Source organism: Zonotrichia leucophrys, chromosome 1A (assembly GCF_028769735.1).
Source record: "Zonotrichia leucophrys gambelii isolate GWCS_2022_RI chromosome 1A, RI_Zleu_2.0, whole genome shotgun sequence".
NCBI lineage: Eukaryota > Metazoa > Chordata > Aves > Passeriformes > Passerellidae > Zonotrichia > Zonotrichia leucophrys.
In genome coordinates this window covers 2,539,142-2,555,890 of record NC_088170.1, presented here as the reverse complement: position 1 = coordinate 2,555,890, position 16,749 = coordinate 2,539,142, and the positions used below count along the sequence as shown (strand labels likewise).

General features: G+C 37.8%; 1 protein-coding gene across 8 annotated transcripts in view; it reads left to right on the top strand.

Moving 5' to 3' along the window:
- The window catches only part of PIK3C2G (phosphatidylinositol-4-phosphate 3-kinase catalytic subunit type 2 gamma), a 333,216-nt gene that overhangs the window by 105,356 nt on the left and 211,111 nt on the right, over nt 1-16,749 (top strand). For 5 of the 8 annotated variants that reach the window (XM_064735090.1, XM_064735079.1, XM_064735056.1 and 2 more), the window contains 3 exons: nt 9,397-9,499; nt 10,146-10,262; nt 10,441-10,620. The gene's annotated coding sequence lies outside the window, so the exon portion shown is untranslated. Of the gene's footprint in view, nt 1-9,396; nt 9,500-10,145; nt 10,296-10,440; nt 10,621-16,548; nt 16,653-16,749 lie in introns of those variants that run through there. The other 3 variants (XM_064735062.1, XM_064735101.1, XM_064735111.1) reach the window with 3 other exon arrangements.

Below are 16,749 nucleotides of genomic sequence, written 5' to 3'. Positions count from 1 at the left end.
TTGTTCCTGTGCAGTCTCTGTAAATACAGTAAGATTGTTCAGATGTAAATGCTGGTAGAGCATTGTTAAGCTTGTGGATTTTTATTTTTTTATTTTACCTAAAGATACAAGAAAGTCAAAGTTGGGGACAAGGAGAAAATTTTTTAAAAGTTGTTTTTTCCTTCACAATCCATGCCTGTAGACTGATTCTAGAAATCTGAAACTCTTAAAAGGGTCTGTGTGTGTGTGTAGATGAGTGTATACCTACTTGCACTTTAGTTTCATGTGTGGAACCCTCTCTCCTGGAAATAATTGAGCTTTTATTATTGAATAAGATATTCCAGAAAAAAAAAAAAACAAAAAAAACCCCACACTTTTATTCCAAATTTACAGTTGGATTTATTTTCATAATGAACTAAAAAATGCTTGTAATTGTCTGTAAGCAAGACATATTGAAATGATTTGATGGTGTGTAAGGAGTGATGAGAGCACAACAGAAAGGCTCCATAGATAAAAAGAGTGTTGAGAGGGGCATGAAATATTTGTACACATGTTTTCCAAGTCTACATCCACTTGTGCCTCTTAGAATTGAAACTCCTGGTTATTTCCTTCCCACTTATTCCACTACTCTGAGGTAGGCTGTGCCTGCACTGGCTGTTATTGCAGCACTCAGATCTCTGCAGCTTTAGCACCTGAAATTAAAAATAAATTGAGGTGCTGAAATGAAGTTTTAGTTGTGTTCAAGTTGGGCCAAAAAAAAAAAATAATGCTGTGGAAGAGGATGGTTGGAAATGCAGAGTGCTGGAGTAGCTCCTGCCTTTCCAAATGTTAAAGTTTTATTGCTTGGTACTGACAAGCTGGTTATAAATAGCAGTAATAACAATAATTTTATTTATTGGGCACCCTTCTGTCGTTAATATCCTGTTAGATGGCTCACAAAAGGTGTAATCTGCTGTTAATGTCCTGCTAGGAGCCTCATAAAAGAAATAAAATAGAAAGGCAGTTTAATGTTTAATGGTTTATACTTTTTCTTTCATGTTGATGTAGAAGATTACAGTAAAAAGGCCAATTTTGCATCTACATTGAAATTAATGGAGTTTCAACAACTTATTTTGGATCTGAAACAGGTCCAAAATATGTTAATACTTGTTCTTTAGGCTCAGTCAGCTGATGCTTGAACACTTGTGATTGATTTGCAAGGTACCCCAACTGGATTAATTAGAAGAGAAAAATACTGTTTCCCCCTCTAAATTCTGCTTACTGCAAACCCCTCTTGCTATAAAATGTCATGTTCTGGAGGTTCCTTTTCCCCATCTTCTGGCTGAATTGCCATTTCTTGTGCTCATTCTATTCATCTTTTATGTTGCTCATTAAAAATGTTACATTTTATGCCCTGTATTGTTCACAGTCTACAAGGTTTTTATCACTTAGATAAAAGCAATCTACTTGATGCACAGCTGCTCTCCAGAGTGATCTGATCGCTTTTGGGATGGGCCTCAGACACCTGAAGCTGTGCAGGGCACTTCTCTGCTGTTTGCAAATAGCTAAATTAAATTACTTGTCAATTTGGCTTATAACATATTCAAAGGAGATTTTCAGATTTATGAACAGTCTGTTGTGCTTTCTAGCATTTAGTGTGGTCTTTGAGTGGCTTCACTGATTTCTTGAGGAATGAGGTTTAATTCGGCTTGGGCATGGCTTCCTTTATCTCACTCTGGTGGAGTGGGAGCAGGGGGAAAGCAGCTTGGTCCTGGAGAGGAAATACACGTTTTTCTGTTAGTGTGGACTTTGCTTAATTACTTACAAGGTCTAAAAGTTTGTGTGGGGCCTCTGCACTGGCCCAAACACTTCTGTAAATCCTGTTGAGAGCTCCTTGACCTTCCCCATGTCTCTGAGACACTGGCATCCTGATCCCAGCCCAAGATTTTTTGGGTAGTAGGGTACCTCGCTGTTCAGGCACTGGATGCCTAAATTTTCCCTGCTGATTTAGTCCTAAAATGGGACTGGTGGCATCCAGCTTCTCTACATTGTGATTTTGTTTTTACCTTACGTAACCTGCTTGTTCTGAAACGAGCAAAAACCTCTTACTGTAAAAAGTTATTACTTTTGCTCCAACCCCCAACATATTTTCACATAGACTCACTCATAATAAAGTGAACAGGAGGTTTTTAAAGAAAAGTTTTGTATTGTTTAGTGCACATGCTGATAGCAGCTGTTCTTATTTAACAGCTTTTCTTCCATTTATTGAATATTGGGGTTTTATTATTATTTTTTAAAAGCTGTCAGCCTTCTTGCAGGTGGTGCCACACATAGGTGGTAACAGTGAGCTGGTCCCAAATGCACTCACATCCACACTTCCCTAGGAATATATTGCTTAGCTGGCTTTGGTCCCAAGATAATCAAACAGTTGCAAATCCTGGGTTATTAAACCTCATCAAATTCTAGCCACAGTTAGCCGTGGTCACTGTGTTGCCAAGCCAAAGTCATCAGACTTTTTGCTCATGGCAAATATAAAGCCTGTTTAGATTTGATTAATTTTTCAGAGTTTTTAAACCTATTTGCTCTAACAAGAAGCGTGCCATCCTCTGTGGGCTTGAAACTGTTTTACAAAGCCTTTTCTGTGGCTTCTTAAGCACTGTCTGGCTTTGTCCACACTTCATTAAAGGCATGTAGTGGCTCAAGAGGATTAGGATAACTCAAACCCAGCCTTTCTACTCCCAGTGGAAATTAATCTCTTGCAAAGAAAGCTGTGCAGGTTTTGTTCTTGCTTTATTTCTTAAACTGCCTGTAGCTCTGTCATCGTTTCAGACACTGTTTAAAGACCCCAAGTGAGGCCCACTATGGCAAAATATTTGATTATGGCTCTCCTTGATACAGTAATTAGGCTGATACAAGACTTTATCTTTGGGCTTCTAAAGTGTTTTCTACAGTGGCAATGCCTACTGCTCTAGATATTGCTACAGAGGTATCAGAATTTAATAGAATGAGAAATTTTGCATGGCTATACCTGAGACAAGGTAAAGAGCTGCTGTTCCCAGCACTGCTGGCTAACACAGTAATGCAAATCCTTCAAGGACAGTTTGGATGGGGCTTTGAGCTTCCCCCATGGCTGGGGGCTGGAAGCAGATGATCTTTAAGGCCCCTTCCAACCCAAATTATTCTAGGATTCTCAGCTGTGGTGAAAGATGTGGGTGGCAAACATTTGCACTCTGCCTTCAGCTGCTGTCATATTTCCCTTTCCTACTTCTTTCTCTTTCCCCTAGCAAGAAATACTTGAAAAAACCCCAGTAGATCTTTCATTACTTGCAGTTCTCACAAACAGAGCTGGTACACCGCAAAGTGAATCTTTATGTTGTCAGAAGAGCCATGCGCTGTATCCTAAGTGGTGTAGATGGAAATTTAAAGGTGAGACTGGAAATGAAGAGGAAGGATTAGATGCAAGCTTTGCCAGTAAATATGCACAGTAAACTGAGGAGTTAGTCTGTGAGGCAGCAGCAGGCAGAACCCGTGTCTGTAAGTGTTGGTGTGAGTCTCAGCAGAGCCCAGCTCACTTTAGGTTGGACAAACACCTGTGGGCTCACATTGAGTGGCCTCTTCTCACCTGCCCTGCTCTGGAGCAGGTGCATGATTGAGACTTGGTACCTCATTATCTGTTTGCACACCTTGCAGAATTCTCCATTTCTGATGTTCATGGAGCTGAAATAAGATTCTTTGTTCTTTCTAATCAAAAGAAGATGCCTGACAATTTCCTTTGTAATCATACTGTAAACAACTGTGGGTAATTGTTTTTTATTTTCTTTTGTTCCTTTCTTCATTTCAGTCTTCTCCACTGATCTGTGTTATACATCACCATACAAAGTAGTAATCAAAGAAATGGAAATACATTTGCACTTCGTTTTGTTTTACAAATAAGAAATAATTTCAGGCTGTACTTGGGCTGTACCAGTTCATATTAACTTATTCCTGGGAATCTCCTTAACCAAAAGTTATCTGTACAGATTTCTGGTTGGAATACTGGAGCATCTGGGAATAGGAACTTTGAGTTCTGTAATTACACATTTTTACAAGCTTACAGAGAAAAGATAAAAGCTGAGCTTGATAAATATTGAGGCTAGACTTGAGACTCAGTAAGACTTGACATGATAGTAAAGCTGTGCAAACTTTTCTTGTGAAACTTCAGCAGGCCCTGGGAAGCATCATTTCTGAATGTGAAAGTAAATCCCTCAGAGTTTTGGTGTCAAATAAACCTTGCTTTTTATGTGGAAATTTGTTTTTATTCCCCAGCTGTAAAACATTAGGGCTGTTATTCCTCATGAGGCAGGACCTAGAGTAAGATGTTTGTATTTACCATTAATTTTCTGGGTTTTTTTATGTGAGTCCTTCAACTTTGATAAACCTATTTCTTGCACTTTCCTTATCATGTTTGTATACACATATATATCTTCCTTATCTTGGAAGAGGACTTCAGGTCAACATTATCGTTTCCCAATGCCTTTACCGTAACTGCTTTTCTCTACTGCCCCAGACACCATCACACAGCAAAAGCTTCATCATTCATTCACAATGTATGGGAATTTTATTGCAGTTTCTCATGCTGCTTTGTTTTGGTTTTATTTTCTTTTAAAGAAATATCTTTTGACAGAGGAAGATGGGGAGGGTGGTGTGCAAGTTCATCCTGCCTCTCATGACCCCCATGAAAAGAAACCCAAAACACTAAATTGAAAAAAAAGGAAAAAAAAACACCTCCAAAAACACACAAACAACAACAAAATCTAAAAATGCTTGTGTTCAGTAGGATTTTCATTAAGGCTGGTTAACAGATCTATAACTGCTCAGCTGTTGCCAATGGCATTTTCATATTGCACCTTCTGGGGGTTACTGTCTTGCTATTTAAAAATAAATAGACTGATATATAGGCAGACACACCAAAAAGAGGTGGCATTGCTGACAGCTCCACTATAACTTTCAGCCCCTTAACATAAAACTGCACCACTAAATCTCTCAGGGTAAACTATGCAGAGATAGAAAAGCCCCAAGGTATTAAGAGTGATTTTGATATAAATTCCAATTTTATTTTATGACTATTTTACAGCTGCTTCTAGATATCTTCTCCCATAAACTACAAGGTACAAGGCAAATGTTACATCTTTTTTTTTTTGCCTTCTGCAGGGTTTCAGACAGTTGGTTTATTGTGACATGTTAGCAGCCTTTTCCCTGCACTGCACATTGAGAAGAATGAATTTTAATGAGACCAAGCTAGCAGAAGGCCCATAAAGAAGATGCGATTATGTTTTAAGTATTCATAAAAAAAGTTACATTAAATTTACACATTTTGGTTTTTGTCTGTGACAGTCAAAAGAATTAGACTGAGAGGATATTGCGGAATCACAAAATGATGAGAGTTGGGAGGCACCTCTGGGGATCCTCTGGTCCACCCTCTGTGCTGGAGTGGTGGAACTTCTTAAAAGGGGAAGAAATTGTTCTTGTTCCCCAAGAAATATCCTCGCTCTTGCTGTGAGGATGATAATGCCACAGTGGTTTTGATAGCCATGAGGTAGTTGTGCTAAACGCCAGAAGGTAATTTTTATCTCCAGATAAAGACATAATTAATTGACCTCTTTATCACTCTAACAAGTTAGTAAACATTAGAGATGATTAAATAAATGTTGTTTTCAAGCTGTGTGAAAAAGTTAGCGGCATGTATCTGGATGTTGTTAGATTCCAGACATGCCCAGAACCCTTGGTGTGCAGGGGGAAAGCAATCTTAATAATTTAAATTGTACTTTTATGTAAGTCTGTAATGCTTGATAGAGATGTTTCCTCCTTTCCTAGCTGATATCATGGCCTGCCAGAATGTTTTAAAAGTGTGAGCTGAAGTCTTTTCTTCTTCTTTGCTGTTGTCACATAGGAGCCTGAAATTAATCAATCCGAAATAGCAAAATAAACCTAATCTTGTATTTGTGGGGTTCCCAGACAAAGGCAGGAGTGATGGATCTGACTCCATGTTCTCAGAAGGCTAATTTATTACTTTCTAATACTATATTATATTAAAGAATTCTATACTGAGCTATTCTAAAGAATACAGAAAGAATACTTAGAGATGACTAATAAGATAATAATGAGAATTCCTGACTCTTTCCAGAGTCCCAACACAGCTTGGCCCTGTCTGGCCAATAAGTCAAAATAATTCACATGAAACCAATGAAACAATCACCTGTGGGTAAACAATCTCCAACCACACTGCAAAGCAGCAAAACACAGGAGAAGCAAATGAGATAATATTGTTTTCCTTTTTCTCTGAGGCTTCTCAGCTTCCGAGAAGAAGAATTCTGGGAAAGGGGATTTTTCCAGAAAATATGAATGTGACAAACCTAGGCCTGGGTATTGCCTCTTTCTCCTTGCTAGAGGTCTTTAAAATATACTAAAAAAGTCTCTTTTTTTTCTCCTCTAGCCAAATGTGTATTTGTTCATAGACTGAACATGTGAGGAACAAACAGTTTTGCTTCCAAGTCTGTGAAATCTTCCTCTCTTGAGCTCTGTTAATGATTTCTAATTTTTAGTGTGGGATTAATTTTTCATAAATACAGATGAGCTCAGTATAAATATAGTAATCAAAATTACATTATGAAAAGTTCCAGCTAGTTTTAATCTCAAAGAGCTGGGGAAATGTAGAAATGGAGCTTTTCATGGACTGGTATAAAATCTCAGTTTTACTTTACCTTAAGAAGTTCTTCCTTATTTCATTTACTTCTTCCTTTCTAATCTGAGTGTCTTCCTACATAATTGTTTCAAACATAAGCATTTTAAAAATTGGATTTTGTCTTTTGAGCACAACTGTTTTAGACTAAGGACATTCTTGATCATGCCATTTTTTTACTACTTATGTGGTTGCTCCATTTCAGTTGGTTTTAAAAAACATATTTCGTATAAAGTTGATACCTCTAGACAGAAAATAACACATTACAAAGAGAGGTAACGTTGGAATGGTTTTGCAGAGTAAGTGGTCAAAGTATACACAAGTTACATATTGAATATCCAGATATTTTGGAAAAACTGTGTCTGTTGTATTACATTCCTACTTTTCAGAAAAACCAAAAAGCTAATCTATGTAGTGCATCAAATCATAGTAAATGATTATTGATGTGCTGGTCGTTAATTTTGCAATGGCCATCAAACAAGAAAAGCAATATTCATCACTGCAATAAAGCAAATTAAACAAGATGTTTCCTCCAGTGCTTTATCCTGAGTAACAGGAGCCTGTGAAATGATTCCACGCAGGAAGGGAAGGCAGGCTCAGTGCTTTTGCCCCAGGCTGAGGTGCCACTGATAACATCTAAATAAATTGATGTCGTTAAAGAGCACAAACTCCCCGGGGGGATGCTTACTTGGGTTTAGAGAGTAGTTTATTTTGGTTACAGCTTTTGCTGCTTATAGCCAGTTTGAGGGGAGCTGAATTCTGTTATTTGTGAGCTGAGAGAAGATTATCCATGGCAGATTCTATTTCCACTGGTTTAACCAAACAAGGTTCTAATCTCAGCTGAGTATTCAGCTACAGCACGTGTAGAAAACAAGGCAGATAAATACTCTGAGTTTATGGTGTATTTGGATCTGGCTGAGAGTCTCATCTGGGCTTTTAAGATCCTCAGTAAATAAGTAGCAGTTTTCTTCCCTCTTTTCTCTGATCATTGCTGCCATTGTTGATTGAATAGGGGCTGTAATTCAGAGCAGAGTTTGAGGAAAGCATTTCTGTATTTCCCCATTGTGTAATCAGAAATAGCTCCTGGGCAACAGGCAGCAGTGGGGTTTTTATTGTAATTTTTCTTTTTATTTATTTTTTTACAGAGGAGATGAGCACAGAACTCTCTGATCTTCTTGATTAGTTGGAGTTTACTTGTGTTGTTCATTTGGGTCCTCCTACCTCCAGTTCAGTGCTGTTTAGGTTTAGGGGAATCTGTCATAAAGGATTGAACAAAGTTATCCTTTATTTTAACAGAAAGAAACAAAATCTCAGCTTGAATCACACCAAGAGCAGAGGTTGGCCTCCCTGTGAAAGGTGGGGATATATCAGTGATTGGCTGTATGCAGCTGAAGTCCAGTTTGTGTTACCTTTGTCATTTTGTTAATTCACAGCTTTGTTGTTTCTAGCTCTGCTTTAATTTCAGCCTCCTGTGAGAGACATATTCTGCTTTTATCAATAGTTGATCTTCTGGAACTCTAATGTGGGGAATTCTGGTTTGGTTTCCCCCTCCCTCTTTGTCATCTGATATTCTGATATCACCTAAGCATTGCTTAGCTGCAGCTGAAAAATAAACCCAAAAAATAAACCAATGTCTCCATAGATGAATGAAACTTCATTGCTGGAATAAAACAACGCAACTCCTTAAAAAAAAAGATCCTGATCTGAAGATGTAACTGCATCCACACTGGAAAAGTTATTTGTTCAAGTGGAATTTCCTATGCATCAGTTTCTGCTCCTTCAGGTTTCATAGAAGCAATTATAAGTTCATTTAGGCTATCCAAGTTTCCGACAGTTTTGTCGGGTTTTTTTTATAATGAAAAAAGAACTTTGAGAAAGGGAACAAAGTTTTTGAACCTAAATTCACGTGTTTGTGCTGTTGATTGCAAAGGAAAATATTTGTCTTTTTCCATGGGAATGTGGAACGCGAAAAAAAATGCAGTGCAATGTGGTGAAAGAAAAGCTTATAAAAACTACAGAATTTCTGCAATAAATAATTTTAGTATTACTATTCTGTGTTTCTCATATTACTGTTTTCTATGAACAAATGGCTACCAGAAATATTGTTACCCATTTCTTTTCTAATATGTCGTGTATTTTGTTTACCCACCAGGCCCACTGCAATCCCAGCCTGCTAACTTCTGATTTGGAGCAAATTGAAATGTGGATTTGATAAAAGCTGTCAAGTATTTTACTTGAACAAAAGATCAATCAAGTGATGAGGCCTTTTTAATGATTTTTTTTTTGTTTTGGGGAAGAAAGACCTTTTTTTCAGAGACAAAACAAAAAGCTAACCGAGACAAAATTTCATGGGTAGTGTAGTACTATCCAGAAATAGACAATAGGAAATGAGGATTTATTCAAATAATGTCAAAAGCATTTTAAACCAGAAAGTGAAAACTTCAAGTGAAACTTTATCACTCTATCTAAATGCATTATTCTTAATTTATTTTCATAGCTTTGGGCAGAATACTCCCTTATTACTGCAGAGATACAGTGTCATCACACAGATCACCCTTCATGTCCCTGCTGTTCTGTATTGCCACTCAGAATTATCTGTGTGCCTGTTTGTATGTAACCAGGTTTTTATAGAAGGATGGAAATTTTCTGGTGCTTTTATTAAATGCATCATGGTAATTATGACCTTATTTTAAAAATTTTGCATCCTTGTTGCTTTCTAGTCCAGCTACAGGAGAAGAATTTTGAGTGACCTCACACAGTGTTAGAGTGAAAGAAAATAATTCCTCTTCAGTGATGGAAAAAGAGAAATGAGGAGTTTTTGTGGTGAGATTTCTGTGGGGTTATTTTGGTTGTCTTTTTTGCCTATTTTTTGGGATTTTTTAAAATTTTGTTTTATTTGGGATTTTTTTTTCCTTTTTGTTTCTCTAATGATTAGTCCAAACTGTTAATTTGGGAGTGCATGGGGAAAAGCTTGCAGTACATGGTAGCATGAATTATAAATCTTATTAAATTTACATGTATAATAGAGATAATAAACAGATTATCTTTAATAATCTGTTATTATTAAAGTCCAATCATCCACAATGGGTTTTTGTGAAGAAAAGCCAATTTATGGGTTGTTTATGGATCTTTGTTTTTCCTAGTATGTTCATGCACTATATAAAATGAGAATTCTGGATTGTCCCTAAAGTAAATCTTCTGAGATTATTCTAAGCAGGCTAATGGAAATCTATCCTGATTTTCATCCTGTGCAAATTTATTGCTTGTTTTTCCATTTGTTTTCAGTAGTTTTGCTTCCAATGCTCTGTAGAAACAAAATTAAATTTTTCTTTATAAGGGAAAAAAAACTGGAAAAAGCAATATGCAGTGGTCAGTGACCCTGTTATTGTGAGGTTGTTAAGAGGCAATCTTTGGTTTTGATTATGTTATTCTGGTTTTAACCTTTGCATCCTACTCATTTTCATTTTAGAGTCAATGCTAATCCTGATGCCATATTTCAGTTGGTCAAAGCACAAATAATTGAAGAATTACAGCCTGTGTCAGCAGGAAACAGAAGAACAACACTTAATACTGGTTACATTTATAGGTAACAACCAAATTTTGGAGGAAAAATAATTATGTAAGTTTTAATAGCAGGAAAAGAACACAATTGCTTTATAGGATGTATGATACTTTAAATAATCTAAAGAAGGATTTCTAAACTTAGTTTGTAAATCTTCTTTGCCAAGTGTGAGCTGAATTAAGGCTTTCACTATTTCTTTCAGGGTGATGTTTAGACCTGATACTGAGTTCTAAATTGAGATATTGCACTGCTGGGTACTGAACTGCTGTTGGATATCCTGCACTGTTTTATGAAGAATTTATTCAAGTTAGTGACTTCTCCTGATAACTGAACATCAAATAACTACTCCTCCTTCTTCTTAGTGCTCCATGGAAAAATACAGGTATGAAAATGACCCCAAAGTACTTTGTTAAAACAAAAAACACTGGAGAGACAAAGGAATCTGATTCTGTGAATCTGTCAAGGTTGTTTCTCTTATTTCTTTATTTTTCAGAAAGTAATTAGTTTTGTAAATGGTGAATAAACATTTATTTTACTTTGTGTTTATTGTGCAATTCACACCTAGTAGACTGTGAATTTGCCTAACCCTGACTTTCAGGAGCATTTTCAGGTGTGTTCTCAGAAGGGGAGAATGGATTGCATGGTCCAGTTGTCCCACTGCTTCTCAACATCTTTGCAATAATTACAATGACTTGGTTTTTTTTGTCTTTGAGGAGGCCTAGGGGATGGTGTAGCAAATAATTAAACTTAAACGTGGGCCTTTCTTTGAGTCTGTAAGTTGTGCATAGTAGGAACAATTTTTTCTGAGTGAAGAGAGAGACAACAGTAGAAATAAATGAAAAGAAGGAAAAAAAGAATGAGATTTGTATCTTGTCAAGAAAAGATCCTTATGTTTTCCCTTGTTCAGGTTAGAAAATTATGAGCCCTATTTTTAATCCCTGGTTCACAGCAGCAGAACACCAGGTAGTTATTTCTAGCATCTGTTGGACATAAAGGAAGGTATACCCCAAAGAGACACTCTTCATAAACACTGAGCACCAGAAATACTGTTCCTATTAAATTGGACCACATGAATAATACAGGAGTCATGAATTTAAATTATTACTGGCATTTGGAGAAAATGGCAGTATTTCAGCCATTAAATAACAACTTTGCTTTATTTCTGGAAACAGAAAAGTTATTAAGTTTTAAATCATATTGATGCTGTGGCTCAGATACATTTCTTGTTCTCCGACCATCCAGACATGTCTTGACAGTGCTGTGGAATTGTTTTCTCAGAGGCCTTCCGCCCACTGCTGTGAGATAGCTGAGCTGTACTAAAATTGTCATGAAAAGTAGAGGTGACACAGCTTGTGGAGTTTTTGAGGTGCATCGTCCCACCCATGTTGTGTTTGTTTCTTCAGCCCTGGAAAAGGGGGTGTCAGAGCAGTTATTAAAGCTGAAAGGGGTGCAGCATACAAAAAAACAGCATTGTCACAGGAACCTCTCCCTGTTCTTTGCATTTTGTGTGTCCTTAACACAGCAGGGCTGAATAAAATGGATGAATCTTTGAAATCTGCAGTGCTCAAGGCTTCCCTCCCCTGTTCCTGCTCTTCCTGCCCCCCTCCCCGTGCTTCCTAACTTAGTGACATTAAGTTCAGGTGAGTTGGAAAAATAAGTGTAGAAAGAAGTGCCTGCTTGTGGATGAGGTCTATGAGTGGTTTATATCAGAATGCAGAGGAAGAATAAGTTTGATGCAGAAAATTTCTGCTTTAAGAAAGGCATCCTGTATGATCTTGAGAGAAATCATTTAGTCTTTCCTTGACTTTGCTTTGTGAAGTGAAGCTTACTTTAAAAAAAAAGATGCTGTATTTGCACAAGAGCCAAAAACTAAATACAAGAACTGTAAGCTGTTTCAGTTTGCAAGAAGTCTCTGGTTCATATTGCTTGGTAAAAAAAACAACTGGATATGGTGACCATAAGAAAAGATTTCTTTGGGCTTTCAGGTCTCTTGTTATTTCAAAAGGGGAAACCTTTTGAAGGGAGGAGATAAAAAGAACTGGTTAGAGAAGTGACCTGACATGAAAAGCTCAGAGACTTGAATATGCAGCAGTTTCACACCTCCCTCCATCAGAGACACAAAGGACAATCAGAATCCTAAGCAGGGCAAAACACAGCTATAGAAGAGTTGCAAATCCAGCATAACCAAAATAAGCTCCAAGAGGAAAACACCTTTGGAGATGGAAAGGAGCCCTGAGCATCACAGGAAGCTGCATGCTGGAGCTCAGGCTGTGTGCAGACAAGGCTGGATAAAAGCCAGGCTTAGACTTTGTGAGAGGAGTCAAGGCAAATAGGTAAAGTTATTTTCAGGTACGTGCACAAAAAAGGAGACCAATGAAAGAAGGTTTTAAGTTGGAATAAGATAAAGAGGACAAATGGCAAAATAAGTAATGCTATCGCAATTTGTAAGGATGATGAGGCTGAGTGTTGGGCTCTCAGATAGGAAAAGACAGGAAAGAAAAAGGAGAGAGGGAATGAAAGCTGAGATGCAGTATATTTTATTTATATTTATTTACCTCTGAGTAATAAAAAGAAATTGAGGTTCAGCAGTACAAACTGTTTGGGGGTTTTTTTGAGGATTAAAAGCATCCATTTCTGTTGCCATGTGCAGACTGCTACTTTAGGAGAAAGCTGAGCAGAAAAACACGTGTGGAGCTGGCACTCAGAGGGACCTCTGAGCCCCCAGTGCTGTGGGGTGTCTGTGGGACAGGAACCCCAAACTGAAAGGGAAATGGAAATATTCTGGGCGCAGAAGCAGGGCAGGAATGCCCTCCCAGGAGCTGTGCTGCAGAAAACTCCTGGGTTAGAGCCTGCAGCTCTGATCACTGCTCCTCCAGCAGAATGAGCCCAGCCTGGGCTGCAAGGGCTACAAAAAGGGTGAAGTGACTTTTAGGGAAACTGGCCAAGCAGGGGAAACTGGAACAGCTCTGGGTTTTTACCATCTAGTAAAACTAACTCTGAAATGGGTTGTTTTGGTAGTGGAGCATTAAAATAAGAAATATCACTGATAGAGAAGTTTTTGCGCAGGGTGGAGCTCTGGCATCATTGAAGTGGTTTTGGGGTGGGGAGAAAGGGAGGCTGATTCTATCCTGTCATTAGCAAACAAGCTGTCCACATTGTTTAGAGTCACAGGGACTTGTTTTTCTTCTCTCCTCACACAAATATTCATATATTATTCATATCCAAATCTATTAAGGCCACCAGTGCATCACAAATCGTGCCAGTCTTTTTCTGCTATGAGGAGTGGTTTTAATGAAGAAACCTGAGTAATCCCACATTCCTAAAATAGTTTGCATGTTACCCCTTTCCTCCTTCACACATTTCTGAAATTCTCCAGGCTTTTGAAAGATAAGGCCTGAAAATTAACTTTTTTTTTAAAAAAATTGTAATATTCTTCACTTCATCAAATACATTTGTATGAGCCACACGAAGACAACAATAAGATTTGGTTTTTCTCTTCCTTCTGTGTAGGGCAAGATAAAATGGAAATAATGCTTCTTTAGGCTAATTAAATCAAAGCAACAGCCAGGCAGCCACAGTCTAGATTAAGACACTTTTCAGGAAATCAAATTAAGAATAGGTTAAGGCCCCCTTTTTGTGTCCCATGTAAAATATTGCAACAGCCCTACTCCGTCTCCTTAGCTTTTTTGTGCCACTTCTCAATTAATTTTCTCCTCACAGAAATCAACATTTTAATCAGCATGTACAATAACACCAATCACTGATGGTAATTACTCTAAGTAAAATAGCTTTTTTTATTGTAGCAAATATAAAATGACAATTCTAATTATGTAACATCTCTAATGCCTTAATGATTTTAGCCCATTTTCCATGTTTGAACATGAATGCTGGCTCCATATTTTTACTGTTACCAAAGTTGCACAGAGATATTATTGGGCTTTAAATGTTTATTGTCATCTTTGCAAAGTGGCTTTTATTTTTTGTTTATGTTCTAAAAGCTTGGCAGAGTAATGGCAATCCACAGACTAATGGCTAATCTGGGTTTGTGCCAAAGGAGCAGTAATAGCTACAAGCACAGAAAAAACCATCAGAAGAGTAAATGCCAAATTAATCCCTGATGGAACTCTTTTGCCTTCGTGCAGTTGGGCTGGAGAATGCATCTTTCACATTGTGCATCCTGTTAGAACCCATTATTTTCCAAGGGAGATTGCACAGTTGGGCACACAGGGTTCAGCCCCTGCCTTTTTGGCTGAAAAAAATCCCAAACCTCCTTTTCAGCTGTGGCCTGTGTTTCCTGAAACAGCTGAATGTGCTCTATCTTCCACTGAGAAGCCTCAAGGAGTTAAACCTCACAAGAGAATTTAGCCTGTTAGAACTCTGAAATGCCAGAAAACCCTCAAGTGATCAGGAAGTTTTGCTAAAGACAAAATAGTTGTAGGTTTTAATGGTAACACTATGTTTTTGTTGGGTTTTTTTTTTCCCTGAAAGCTACCATTTAAAATTATTTTTTAACGTATTAGTACTATTATTTATTCCTGCAAAATAAGATAATTGTTATTTTGGATTCAGGGTTCATAAGGTCATTGTCATTTGTAATGTTCCTTAGAGAGCAGCAGTGTGCCTTTGCTGCTGTTGCACAGGTTTAAATTCATCATGCTCCCCCCCATGGCAAAAGGAGGGAAGAGAAGGAGGGATCAACCTCCATACAAGGAGGAAAACTTTGGAAAGTGTTATTGTAAAATGATGATGTACTGAAGAAGATAGCTGCTAGAAGCTGAGCTGCTCATCTCTGTACTCTGTCGCTAAGGATAATTTGGTTTGGTGAAACAGAGGGATACAATGCCTCACTGATGTAAAATGAATGACAGCAGAAAGCATTATGGACATTTTTTCCCACTCTTTGGTATTTTTTTCTGCAATCAGGGATGTATTTCCTGAAAATTGAATGTTTCTCTGGCCACTGCTTGTGGCCATGGTTCTTCCCTTGCTAGGTGAGTTCTGTTAGATCTCTACAATCTTTTTTCTTTTATCTTCCCAGTCTGCTGTTGACAAATTTTGTCAGTAGGACTATCATGATTATCATACCTCAAGAGAGGCACAGTGCCTATAGTAACTGGCCAAATGTATTAAATTCACTGTTCCTGTTTTCTGTCTCTGCTACCAATTCCTGCAACAGCCTTACACATCATCCCTCAAAAGTTTTATCCAGTTGTAGCCTGCTCTTAATCCATCAAAATCCTGGCTGCATTCACATCTGTGTTTGCAGTCATCCCTGCTTGATTTGTTTTTTATTGGAGTCTTGCTGCAATTATTTACAGAATTTCTGGGATCTCCCCATCAATCATGAGAGATCATGGTATCAGGTGAGCCTTGAGCTGTGTGCTCTTGGTGGGTTGATGAGTGTTTGGGTTGATGAGTGTTTCAGCTGATCAATGTTGTTGTTTTCCCTGTGTAAGGGAATGATAATTGTCCTGAATTCAGAGCCTTTGCAGTGTGAAAAAGATTTTCTTGGGAGATATCTGCCAATACCATCTGATTCGAATGCCACTGTGAACTCAGGTTTCTATAGCTGTTCTAATAATTCATCAGGTCTATATCTGCACCTCATGGGGAATGAGATCACATTTATTCCCTGTAAATCTGTACATAACCCAGTGACCTGTCTGGTCTGGAAATCTTCATTACATATTTTTCCCAAGGTCTGTGTCACACGGTTATTCCTTGTTTAAACAATTTTTATTTTTTTTTAAGCTTAATTCATCTTTTTCAGGTTAAACTGGTTTATCTGCAAAGCATTTACTCAGATATGGACAATATGGTCATGTTCCTTGTTTGAGTATTTTGCCCTCAACCATCTACATTAAACTCTCAGCTGTGCTACAACTCACAGGTCTATCATACTTTACTTCTTAATGCTTCATAGTTCTGAAGTCAAAACCTCAGACATTTTTTAGCATTGTTCATAATTACATGGATTTTTATATACTGTTTTTAATTTATTTTCCTAAATTCTCTCTGTACCTCAGTATGCAACTCAGGACTTCAGCACTGTCATGTAACCTCTGTGATCTCTCACATTGTTCTCAAAAATGAGCTGTATTTGCTGTAGGACTGATAACAGCTCCTGAAATTTTTCCTTTTAATGCCAATTCTTTCTGCAGATGTATTTCTATCACTATGACCCTTGCTTTCTTATTGTTGGTTTTGGTTTTTTTTTAATTAGAGGAATGTATCACACCTGCTTTTCAGGTTAGTTGTCCTCTCTTCTAATACTGTGCAAAGACTGACATTTATTGTCCACTTAATTCCTCAACAATTTCTCTGTGTTTGCCCTAAAAATGAAATGTTGGACCTAAAAAGGAAATGCTTCTTCTGCCAGCACTCCCAGTTTGCTGATCTTGTGTGAGAGCACAGGTGAGTGACCATCTTTGATCTGGCTGGCTGCCGAGCTTCGGTGTCCTGTTGATGGGTAAATTGTCTGGGTTTTGGGATGCAGTTTTGGGATTGTCTG